Genomic DNA, 10,523 nt, shown 5'->3' on the forward strand with positions numbered 1-10,523 from the left:
GGTGAAATTTTATTAAATATGACGTGGGGCAGGACGTACTGCCCCGTTTTGCCCCACAGCCACAATTTCTATGTTATGAGGTATTGGCAGGAAAAATAACGCGCGAAATTTAAGAAAGTTTCGGAATTAAAAGCCAGGTAAGCACTCTATAACATGACATTAAAATAGATTATCTAAATAAATCTCATTTCTACTTACGTGTGACAAGAAAACACTTTAAAGTTGCAAATGAATGATACAATATGATGCAGCAACCGAATAACATACAACAGATGCAAGGAATGGTAGTAAGTGTTGTGTGATATATTTACATGAGTTGACGAAGTTCTAAAAAAAATTCGGTAGATTGCACTACTTGGTGGGAAGATAGAGGCTACACCCCGTCCTGCCCCATATTCCCCTATATGTGTATAAATTTCACACAAAACTTTGTACACGTAGCCTATTATGCAGAGCCCTCCGTATATGACGCTTTGTGACGTACTAAGTTCAAGGGCGTTTGTCGGCTGTTGCATGCGTGCAGTTCACCTCGGTTTGTTATGAGTAGAGAGCGGAATTTAGGCAAAAACTTATTTCTTCCCTTGGTACATACAGGCTTGAGATTTAACATTTACATTTTTCATGGAAATATACCTATAAATAAAAGGGTTTTATAGTGCCTAAAGATGCCTATTTCCACATTAGTGCCTATTTTTAAGTTTTTTTTTTAATTCTTGCATCTTTTTCGTAACTTTTCACTGTTTTTCTTAACATCCTATACTGTTTACATTCCAAGACGGATAACAACAACTCCCTCTTAACAGTGAACGACACAATAGAGAAATACCCCTTCTTATTCTTACAATCCTTAAACGTTAAAATTAAAACTTTCAGTCGGCCTGGGTAGCGTAGTCTGTATAGCGCTGGCCTTCTGTTCTTGAGGTTGCGGGTTCGATCCCGGCACAGGTCAATGGCATTTAAGTGTGCTTAAATGCGACAGGCTCATGTCAGTAGATTTACTGGCATGTGAAAGAACTCCTGCGGGACAAATTATTACTATTATTATTATTATTATTATTATTATTATTATATCTTCCTCTGTCTGTTAGCAATTTAACACAAACTCGAATAAGCATTCTCTCATATTCCAAGGAAGATAACAACCCCTTCCTTTTTTCTCACCATTTGCAAGTACAGCAGTGAGCGACACAATAGCCACAATAGGTGCTGATCATCTACTGTGAAGCAAACTATGGAAATGTGATTGGTGAATGAAAAACAATAACTTAAAACAGAATGTCTTCATTTTGTGTATGAATGTGTACTCTTGTAAAATGTGTGGAAGTTTCTTTTAATCCTAGAATTTTGCATTAAATAAATGTTGAATTTTATATTAGTTATATATTTGACAAAAAAAACCTAGTTTTTATTTTATAGAGCCTAAATAAAGGAGTTTAAGAGCCTATTTTAGGCGCCTAAAATGTATATTTTTAGGGCCTAAAATTCCGCTCTCTAGTTATGGGTTAGTGAAGGTATTACTTATTCGTGCGTAATGTTGTAAGCTATTGCCAATGATATTTCTGACTGAGAAAACTGAAGGGATTACTCATTCGTGCGTACTGTAGTGTAAAACTACAGTTTTTTTTCTACCTTTTATATCATTGAAGAGACTAATCATTCGTGCGTAGTGAAGTACAAGCTATTGTGTTTTTTCTAATTGTTTGAGAATAATGTAAGTATGACATATCGCGGTGAGTTTTTGTAGTTCTAAAAAGAACCCAGGAAAAGACTTTAGCAAAAGTTATTTGAAGCAAAAGAAAAAAAAAATACAAAATTTTCAAAGCAATGCGATGTAGAAAACTTTATTCTTATGGTGTTATTAGGCGCATCGCTAGACAAACGGCTACATCGTTGGTTTTTCTAGCTGATAACCTGGGTTCGAATTCCAGCGAGTCCAAGTGCAATTCATGGTGATCGAAGAATGTGCTTGATTGAAGGTTTTCGCGAAGTACTCCTGATTCCCCTAACGGTATTTTACCTTTACTCTAATAATCATCGTGCTGTAATTAGTAGTTCGCCTTCACGAGGCGTCGAGGGGAAAGCAAATGTGGTGACAAAAATAATTACTACTTCGACGCGTCACTCCTAGATCATTACGCATAGGCAAATGATTCACTGTCAAATAGCCCCATTATAGAAAACCAAATACTGTATATTATTATTATTATTATTATTATTATTATTATTATTATTATTATTATTATTATTATTATTATTATTATTTCAACTTTGTGACCAATTAGCAATGGTTTTCTTTGTCTTCATTTAAATTTACAATTGTATTACCTTTTTGTGAACACAAATAACAGTTGTTGGAAACTACAGGGACATCATTTTATTTTTACTTCAGTTTTTATTGTACCTGAGTTTATTAATGTACTTCACTCCCATCCCCTACTAGTAAACTTCCAACCGTCCTCCACACAGAACCGAGACCGCATATGCAGTACTGAGTTAGTGAGTATAGTACATTCCAGAAATATGTTCGCGTTTTCCAGTGACGAAAGAGCTTTCAATATTGAATCATATTTTCGCACAGGTACTGTCGTACATTTGCCTACGTCGCATCCCGATTTCCCCCAGCTGCTTCTGTTCGCCTCTCTGTAAAGGCTAGTGGCTGGGCTGTCTTAGCTCTTTTCTGAAAACATTAATTTCTGTTAGGAATTGGACGTCTACGTAATATTATACAACTGTTTAAAATAACTTAAATAAAAGAGCCTCGTTAAGTAATTAACGGTCACGTGATTTCCCCCCTTTCTACGACCCTGCGACATAACCATTTGAACGGACAGTAGATAGCATTTCTGAATAATTTTATCTTTTCGGATCGGGCAGGAGTGAAGATTGAATTTACAGTACGTAAGGTACTCTTTTATAGAGTAGGTACAGAATTATTTCAACATGAGTTACTAGTACGAAGGACTAAACTGGTAATTGGAATTAGGTACAATAGTCTATAGTGCGATAATATGCACAAAAGAACTGAAGCCTGTATCGAAATGAACGGCCACCATTTTCAAAAACGTGTTTAAATATCCATATTATGATTATTTTGAATTTAACTTCATTCTCTGTATTGTACGCTAATGTGCTGTAGACAGTATAATATACACCGCATAATGAATACGTCCGAATGGATAGCTCAATTCGTGAGTAAAAACACTCATTGTTAATACAGTACTATATTTTGATTCAACAAAAACCTAATGAAAATTATCAAACTCAAAATTGCGATATTTCCTAGTTTACATAAATGGATGAACTACTTTTCTTCCCTCCTATTTTTAGTAAAGTGATTTGTATATAATAATAATAATAATAATAATAATAATAATAATAATAATAATAATTTATTTAACCTGTCAGAGTAAAGTTCAAACGGCCTTCTCTAACACTCAACCAGGAGTAAAAACTGCGTTACAAAAAAAAACAGTACAAATTTACAAAGTATACTACAATTTTACACACAAAACTGAATAAGATAATAATAATAAAATGTAAACAACAAGTAAGAAGAAATCAGATATAATATATAACATACAGAAAGAAAGAAAAAAGGATAATAAAATGTGAACAGCAGGTCAAAATAAATGAGGCATATAAAGTATAAAAAAATTAGACAATTAATAATAATAATAATAATAATAATAATAATAATGATAAAAAATAAGAATAGTAGTAATAATAATAGTAGTAGTAATAATAATAATAATAATAATAATAACAATAGGCGTGATAGTAATAATAATACTAATAGTAGTAATACAATAGTGCAGTACAAAGCATACAATGAATACAATGTTTTTAAGTACACACAGTAAGGAAAATTATGATTATATATAGCTCAACTTATCACATTAGAGATATATCATTATCGGAAAATATGAAAACAAAAATATAAAATAAGTTAAATATCACTAGAGCATTAAAAAATGTATTACGCCAGTATCATCGAACTCCAGTCTTGGAAGGGGGAGCAAGCGGTGTTTCCGGTTCTCAACCGTTAATCCAAAGATATAGCCAGGTTAATATTAATAATGTTAGTAAAAATAAAATGATGTCCCTGTATTTCTGAACTGTGTAATATTAGCATTCGGTATTCTTTCCCACAAAGTGAAGAGTTGAGAAAGCAGACGACTTAGCTGGAGTTCCAGGTGAATCCTCCATTGATTTTCCGCAACGCGTGATACTATGTTGCAAAGGGAATTTCATATCAAGTGTATTTATCAATCTTCAACAAGCGGTGCCCATGTGGGCGTTACCAGGTAATGTTTAGTCCGCCGCATTCAATTCTTAGAGTGACGCATACAGCTGGTGGATTCCCAATAAAGATCTAGAGTCCGATATCTACTACATCCTGTGAGGTTTGAACTGGACAAAGCAGCTCTGTAGCAGAAATATTAATAGAAACGCTGTAGTAGTATTGCAGTAAAATTATGTAGTAATGTAGTAGTAGTAGTAATATAGTAGTTTCGTCAGGGTGTGAATTAAGATTTCAAATGAGGGGGGATAGAATCCTAGATATAGAATACCATACGTAAAATTGTTATCCTCATTCGATACGGCTCAACGCTTGGTCGCACTGAGTTGCTTGTCTTGCATCTTGATTATAATAATAATTAAATCCATGAGCAGACTTAAGGTAAGATGTGTAATTCCTAAGTTATTGATTGTTGTCAGCTTGCTGGTGATGGTAATATATCAATATTATTTATTTGCTTACTTTATACTGTATTTCATAAAGTATACTCGTATTAAAACACTTATATTCTGTGAGGATGGATAGAACTTATCCCTGCCAGAGATGTAAATATAAATGTATTAGAGGGGAATAACTTTCCAACGGAGGGTAATCTCCCCATCCCCCCTTTAATTCGCACCTTGAGTATTGTAGCAGTATTAATAATATAGTAGTATTGTAGCAGTATTAATAATATAGTAGTATTGTAGCAGTATGGTCGTGATAAGGATAGTAGTATTGTAGCAGTATTAATAATATAGTAGTATTGTAGCAGTATGGTCGTGATAAGGATAGTAGTATTGTAGCAGTATTAATAACATAGTAGTATTGTAGCAGTATGGTAGTGATAATGATAGTAGTATTGTAGCAGTATTAATAACATAGTAGTATTGTAGCAGTATGGTAGTGATAATGATAGTAGTATTGTAGCAGTATTAATAACATAGTAGTATTGTAGCAGTATGGTAGTGATAATGATAGTAGTATTGTAGCAGTATTCATAACATAGTAGTATTGTAGCAGTATGGTAGTGATAATGATAGTAGTATTGTAGCAGTATTAATAACATAGTAGTATTGTAGAAGTATGGTAGTGGTAATGATAGTAGTATTGTAGCAGTATGGTAGTGATAATGATAGTAGTATTGTAGCAGTATGGTAGTGATAATGATAGTAGTATTGTAGCAGTATGGTAGTGATAATGATAGTAGTATTGTAGCAGTATGGTAGTGATAATGATAGTAGTATTGTAGCAGTATGGTAGTGATAATGATAGTAGTATTGTAGCAGTATGGTAGTGATAATGATAGTAGTATCGTAGCAGTATGGTAGTGATAATGATAGTAGTATTCTAGCAGTATGGTAGTGGTAATGATAGTAGTATTGTAGCAGTATGGTAGTGATAATGATAGTAGTATTGTAGCAGTATGGTAGTGATAATGATAGTAGTATTGTAGCAGTATGGTAGTGATAATGATAGTAGTATTGTAGCAGTATGGTAGTGATAATGATAGTAGTATTGTAGCAGTATGGTAGTGATAATGATAGTAGTATTGTAGCAGTATGGTAGTGATAATGATAGTAGTATTGTAGCAGTATGGTAGTGATAATGATAGTAGTATTATAGCAGTATGGTAGTGATAATGATAGTAGTATTGTAGCAGTATTAATAACATAGTAGTATTGTAGCAGTATGGTAGTGATAATGATAGTAGTATTGTAGCAGTATTAATAACATAGTAGTATTGTAGCAGTATGGTAGTGGTAATGATAGTAGTATTGTAGCAGTATGGTAGTGATAATGATAGTAGTATTGTAGCAGTATGGTAGTGATAATGATAGTAGTATTGTAGCAGTATGGTAGTGATAATGATAGTAGTATTGTAGCAGTATGGTAGTGATAATGATAGTAGTATTGTAGCAGTATGGTAGTGATAATGATAGTAGTATTGTAGCAGTATGGTAGTGATAATGATAGTAGTATTGTAGCAGTATGGTAGTGATAATGATAGTAGTATTGTAGCAGTATTAATAACATAGCAGTATTGTAGCAGTATGGTAGTGGTAATGATAGTAGTATTGTAGCAGTATGGTAGTGATAATGATAGTAGTATTGTAGCAGTATGGTAGTGATAATGATGGTAGTATTGTAGCAGTATGGTAGTGGTAATGATGGTAGTATTGTAGCAGTATGGTAGTGATAATGATGGTAGTATTGTAGCAGTATGGTAGTGGTAATGATAGTAGTATTGTAGCAGTATGGTAGTGATAATGATAGTAGTATTGTAGCAGTATGTTAGTGATAATGATAGTAGTATTGTAGCAGTATGGTAGTGATAATGATAGTAGTATTGTAGCAGTATGGTAGTGATAATGATAGTAGTATTGTAGCAGTATGGTAGTGATAATGATAGTAGTATTGTAGCAGTATGGTAGTGACAATGATAGTAGTTTTGTAGCAGTATGGTAGTGATAATGATAGTAGTATTGTAGCAGTATGGTAGTGATAATGATAGTAATATTGTAGCAGTATGGTGGTGATAATGATAGTAGTATTGTAGCAGTATGGTAGTGGTAATAATAGTAGTATTGTAGCAGTATGGTAGTGATAATGATAGTAGTATTGTAGCAGTATGGTAGTGATAATGATAGTAGTATTGTAGCAGTATGGTAGTGATAATGATAGTAGTATTGTAGCAGTATGGTAGTGGTAATGATGGTAGTATTGTAGCAGTATGGTAGTGATAATGATAGTAGTATTGTAGCAGTATTAATAATATAGTAGTATTGTAGCAGTATGGTAGTGATAATGATAGTAGTATTGTAGCAGTAAGGTAGTGGTAATGATGGTAGTATTGTAGCAGTATGGTAGTGATAATGATAGTAGTACTGTAGCAGTATTAATAATATAGTAGTATTGTAGCAGTATGGTAGTGATGATAGTAGTATTGTAGCAGTATTAATAATATAGTAGTATTGTAGCAGTATGGTAGTGATAATGATAGTAGTAACGTAGAAGTATTAATAATATAGTAGTATTGTAGCAGTATGGTAGTGATAATGATAGTAGTATTGTAGCATTATTAATAATGTAGTAGTATTGTAGCAGTATGGTAGTGATGATAATAGTATTGTAGCAGTATTAATAATATAGTAGTATTTTAGCAGTATCGTAGTGATAATGATAGTAGTATTGTAGCAGTATGGTAGTGATAATGATAGTAGTATTGTAGCAGTATTAATAATATAGTAGTATTGTAGCAGTATGGTAGTGATAATGATAGTAGTATTGTAGCAGTATTAATAATATAGTAGTATTGTAGCAGTATGGTAGTGATGATAGTAGTATTGTAGCAGTATTAATAATATAGTAGTATTTTAGCAGTATGGTAGTGATAATGATAGTAGTATTGTAGCAGTATGGTAGTGATAATGATAGTAGTATTGTATCAGTATGGTAGTGATAATGATAGTAGTATTGTAGCAGTATGGTAGTGATAATGATAGTAGTATTGTAGCAGTATTAATAATATAGTAGTATTTTAGCAGTATGGTAGTGATAATGATAGTAGTATTGTAGCAGTATGGTAGTGATAATGATAGTAGTATTGTAGCAGTATTAATAATATAGTAGTATTGTAGCAGTATGGTAGTGATAATGATAGTAGTATTATAGCAGTATGGTATTGATAATGGTAGTAGTATTGTAGCAGTATGGTAGTGGTAATGATAGTAGTATTGTAGCAATATGGTAGTAGTAATGATAGTAGTATTGTAGCAGTATGGTAGTGGTAATGATAGTAGTATTGTAGCAGTATGGTAGTGGTAATGATAGTAGTATTGTAGCAGTATGGTAGTGGTAATGATAGTAGTATTGTAGCAGTATTAATAATATAGTAGTATTTTAGCAGTATGGTAGTGGTAATGATAGTGGTATTGTAGCAGTATGGTAGTGATAATGATAGTAGTATTATAGCAGTATGGTATTGATAATGGTAGTAGTATTGTAGCAGTATGGTAGTGGTAATGATAGTAGTATTGTAGCAATATGGTAGTAGTAATGATAGTAGTATTGTAGCAGTATGGTAGTGGTAATGATAGTAGTATTGTAGCAGTATGGTAGTGGTAATGATAGTAGTATTGTAGCAGTATGGTAGTGGTAATGATAGTAGTATTGTAGCAGTATGATACTGGTAGTACTGAACGCAAAAAGAAATTTAAATATCAATCCTGTGAAAATAAAATACAAATAGTTCAACATTTTGTTAATGTTACTACAACTTCCAAATGATCATAAAACGGACTGTAATTTGAAATACTTTGATTTATGTGTACTGTCTGTGACTACAGTGTTTTGCAATGACACTATTAATTAGTTTTTTTAATTTGTACAAGTGTATAAAATGTCCACGATTGTTTTGGTATTATAATAATAATTTAATCATATATAAAGAATGATTCATAAGTTTGCGAAAAATTTTAAGGGACGATAGCAGGTGGCACAAGAATATGATTATACCACACAACATGAGTTCTAAGTCGTGTCGTTGTTAGGAGATTGCCTTGCTTCTGAATCAACGTATGTGGTTTCAATTTGACCTCCCAGCGCAATTAACACGTTTTGTGAGTTTCTGCACATTTTTCCACGTAACTGCATTGGCCTTGGTGGGCCTGTTTGGTCATAAACATCTGCAGATCTCACCAGCCTGAGCTTTTTCCTTTAGAGTCAATTAGATACGTTACTGCATGCCACGCCGATGAACGACGAAAAGCAGTTGATCAGAATTTTGACCACGGCAGATACGATTCGTACTTTATTTAACCACGCTGTATTACATGTCGGATTATATAGCGTGAATGAAATTGGTGATGGGAGATATTTGGCGAGATGAGGTCGAGAAATCGCCATGTGATCACCTGACATTTGCCTTAGAGTTGTATAACTTGAGAGATTGAAAATACACCATCTGAACATAATCTTCTCTTTCGCTATTCATTTTGGTCTTCTGAAAATAAGATTGATCATCTTTTCAGCTATTATTTTGGCATATACAGGGTGTCCCATTTATCTTGTGCACCTATTATAACTTTTTTGTTTGGATAAGTATTGGAATTTTTGTTTTTGAGAGGTATGTTAGAACGAGGGGCTAACATGAGCATAGAGATTTGGTGCATGTAACTACATTATGGTACAAGATATACGTGACGTCATCAATTTTTCAAATAGCACTATATACTTTAATCATGTTACATTGATTACACACATTAACACGAATTCAAAAGTGTATCACAGTGTCATCTTCCCAATCAATAACAATTCAAAATGCAAAATGAATGCCATCAGAATGTGTCGTTTGTTGTGGTGCCCCATTCTTCTTGTGCATTAACTTACACAAAACGAAAGACGACTGACGTCCGTACACCTCATATGTTGTGTGTTTGCTGTTTTAACATGTAAACAAACCAGAACTCTCGACACCACAATCCACGTACAGTGGCCTACACGTTCTCCGGACCTGTCGCCACTCGACTTCTTCCTGTGAGGAACTGTAAAGAACAGTGTATACCAAAACTTTCTGATAACACCAGACGACGTGCAGCAACGCATTCGACAGGCTTGTGTGTCCATTCAGCCAGCAACATGCCGGGCAGTCATACGGTCTTTCGGGGAACGCCTTCGAATCTGCATTAATGTGAATGGTCACCATTTGGAACAACTTCTGTGACTCTCAAAGCATAACATTATCACATTGGAAGTACGTTTTTGTTTCTTTTTTGTTGTTATTGATTAGGAAAGTGACATAGTGATACATTTTTGAACTCGTCTTAATGTATGTAATCAATGTGACATGATTAAAGTATGAAAAATTGATGACGTCACGTGTACCATAATATAGTTACATGCACCAAATCTCCACACTCATGTTAGCCCGTCGTTCTCACATAACGGTCAAAAACCAAAATTCCAATACCTATCCAAAGAAAAAAGTTATAATAAGTGCACAAAATAAATGGGATATCCTGTATTTTACAGCCAGTGTTGAATAGGCCTATACGTATGGAATTAGTGCAATCTGTCTGGTCATCTCTTTTGTATATGAGTATTAGCATTGATGTCTTGTATTCTTCTGCAATGTGGATATATATACAACAAATATTTTGAAAACCAGGAATTTATTTATAAAATTTTCAGGAATATACTTAAACAATTCATTATTGAGTTCGTCTGATTAATAATAATAATA

General features: G+C 33.3%; 1 protein-coding gene across 1 annotated transcript in view; it reads left to right on the plus strand.

Annotated features, from left to right (window-relative positions):
• LOC138700373 (endothelin-converting enzyme homolog) overlaps positions 1–10,523 on the plus strand; it is a 122,182-nt gene that overhangs the window by 53,028 nt on the left and 58,631 nt on the right. The window lies entirely within an intron of this gene.

The sequence above is a fragment of the Periplaneta americana genome, chromosome 5, assembly GCF_040183065.1.
Source record: "Periplaneta americana isolate PAMFEO1 chromosome 5, P.americana_PAMFEO1_priV1, whole genome shotgun sequence".
Classification (NCBI taxonomy): Eukaryota; Metazoa; Arthropoda; class Insecta; order Blattodea; family Blattidae; genus Periplaneta; species Periplaneta americana.